The following is a 2,944-nucleotide window of genomic DNA, read 5'->3' on the forward strand; positions in this document are numbered from 1 at the left end:
TTTTAAAAAAATTTTTTTTTAAGCTAAACAAATTCGGATGTGAAGAGAGCACCACGGACTGCTCTCCTCTTTGTTCTTAAAACAATTTTTTTTTAAATTGTGGTAAAAAAAAAAACCCATAAATTTTACCATCTTAACCTTTTTTAAGTGTCCAGTTCCAAAGTGTTATAACCACAGTGCTATATAACAGATGTCTAGAATTTTTTCATCTTAGTGCTTGGGACGATGCTCAACCAACTGAGCCACACCAGCCAGGGCATTCGTTGCCCATTTTCTCAAGTTGTTTTGTTGGTGTTGAGTTGTAGAAGTTAGTAACTTATATATTCTGTATATTAACCCCTTGTCAGATACAAATATAATTAGCAAACATTTTCTTCCATTCCATAGGTTGCCTTTTTACTCTGTTGATTCTTTCCTTTCCTCTTTCTTCTTTTAAAAGTATTTACACCCACAGTATGCCCAGACCCCTCTGGTACAGGATTCAAAGGAGAAGCAGAAATCTTGGTCCAAACTTTTTCTGCTTATTTCTGACAGAACAGGTGGTCAAAGTCAGCCAGACCTGCATTAAACCCAATCCCAGATACTCCCTTAGTAGCTGTGACTTTGTGCAAATCACTCTCTGAGCCTCATTTTCCTCCTAAGTAAAATCAGAATAATCATACTTCACAGGGTGTCCTGGGGTTCCAAGGCTATCCTGATGAGATTATTAAAATGTATATAAGGAGCCCTAGTGAGCGTTGGCCTGCGGACTGAAGGGTCCCAGGTTCAATTCTGGTCAAGGGCACATACCTCAGTTCCAGGTTCCTCCCCGGCCTGGGCCCTGGTTGGGACTCACGCAGGAGGCAACCAATCAATGTGTTTCTCTCACATTGATATTTGTCTCTGTCTTTCCCTCTCTCTTCCACTCTCTCTAAAAATCAATGGGAAAATATCCTCAGGTGAGGATTTAAAAATATATATATATGTAAGGAAACTCGTAACTGCATTATTATCATAATAATAATTTAACATCATACCACATTATTATCAAGTTATAAAACTTAGGGTACAAAGAATTATGGGAGAAATGGCCATAGATGCTGATGAAGAAAACACCGATTACTGAGTTTTAAAAGCTACTTTCACTCTTTCTAGTTAAAGCCGACTATGCCTGCAAAGCCTCCAGGTAAGGGACAGCACCTTTTCTTCTTTGTGTTGCCAGTACCTCACCTGGAGTTGGGCACATGGTTAATGATTAACTCAGGTTTAACTAATGAATGAACAGAGAGAAGTTAAGCAAATGAATAATTGTTGTTTCAATGATCAATTGATCGCCTCAGTAAACCAGGATTCCACCCCCTAGAAATGTCCTCTATTTTTATTGTGTATGAATAGTTGACTGACTGAGATCAGAAGCATCCCACAAGTAGTACAACATTGTACAAAATTAATGGAGCATTTCTGGTTTCTTTACTTATTTATTTATTTTTCTTGCGCTTTTAATAATATCAGATGCCAGAAATCTGGGAAGGTGACGGGTAAAAACCCTAACATTCACCTTCCCCTTAAGCTCATTAGGTGTAAGTTTTAGGGGAATCAGGGAAAGGGAATGTGGGTAAGGAGCACAAAGGGGGTTCTGGTGATTTGTGGTTCTGGAAGTGGAGCCCCTGTGGGGGTGTTAGGTCTTGATGAGTGTATGTATTGCTGGTTCCGGGAACAGGATGGTCAGCCTTATGAAACCGGTCAATCGGTGATCGGGTGTGTGTCATGTCATCCCCGTGTTTCTCAGACCTAATGGATCCTGGTGGTGAGGCGTGTAAGTTCCGGGCTGGGTTAGAAGTCTCTTTGTTCTTGCCGGGTCATCTGAGAACAGATTGGCAAAGATTAAAACTTCGATAAAGCTCCTTCTTATTGAAGTTATAAGGAAACTAGTGGCCTGGTGCATGAAATTCATGCACATTAAAAGGGGAGTAATTAGAGGAAATATTTTAATATTGCTATTTGCCCTTTCTCTATAATAGAAGTGTCAGAGATGAAAGAAAATAAAATGTATATGAAAATCTTCCTCCTGTCAGAGTCTGGGGTGCACCATGGGACCCAGAGTCAAGTCCCCACGCACCCACATGCGCCTCAAAATCATGCGAGACCCAGACCAGGCTGCCCCCACCCCCACAGTTGGGCTAGATCCAGACCCGGCTGATCCCACCCTTGTCAAGCCCCACCGGGTTGGGGGGGGGGCACGCAGCCTCAGGTCCCCTGGCCTGGCGCCGGGGCAGAGGGTGCGGCCTCAGGTCCCCCGTCAAGCCCTGCCAGGTGGAGGGGGGGGTACGGCCTCAGGTCCCCCAGCCTGGCGCTGGGGTGGGGGGTGTGGCCTCAGGTCCCCCAGCCTGGTGCCGGGGCGGGGAGCAAAACCTGAGGTCTTCCGTCAAGCCCATGGGGGTGGGGGGGCTCGCAGCCTCAGGTCCCTGCTGATTGCTCATTAAGGCACGTTACGGGAACTCGGCCTCCACTGTGGGTGCAGCCATCTTGTGTTATGAAAACCCTCCGCCTCCGCTGTGGGCGCCACCTTCTTTGTGGCAGAGTGACAGGTCAATTTGCATATCCCCTCTTTATTATATAGGATGGGCAGCCATGTGATTGGTGGATTTGTAAATCGGTACGATCTTGAAGGCCAATTTGACAGTACCTGGCACGTGATCATGGAGCCGTGTTCAGAGCAAGGGTCACTACCTGTGCAGTAAACAGGTCCCCATCCCTTGGTGGTTACTCCAGAGTCTTCATTTGCTCTCACTCCCACTATTCATCAGTCCTCATATGCTTTTGAGCACGTCTGATTTATAACAATAACTTGGAGATTAAGACATTTATATCTGGAAAACAAAAATATTTTTTTGAAAAATCAGCAATATTTTGAACAAAGTCATAAGAATAATAATTATTCTCAGTTCACTCAGTTCTGATAATT

Source organism: Myotis lucifugus, unplaced genomic scaffold, assembly GCF_000147115.1.
Source record: "Myotis lucifugus unplaced genomic scaffold, Myoluc2.0 scaffold_103, whole genome shotgun sequence".
Lineage (NCBI taxonomy): Eukaryota > Metazoa > Chordata > Mammalia > Chiroptera > Vespertilionidae > Myotis > Myotis lucifugus.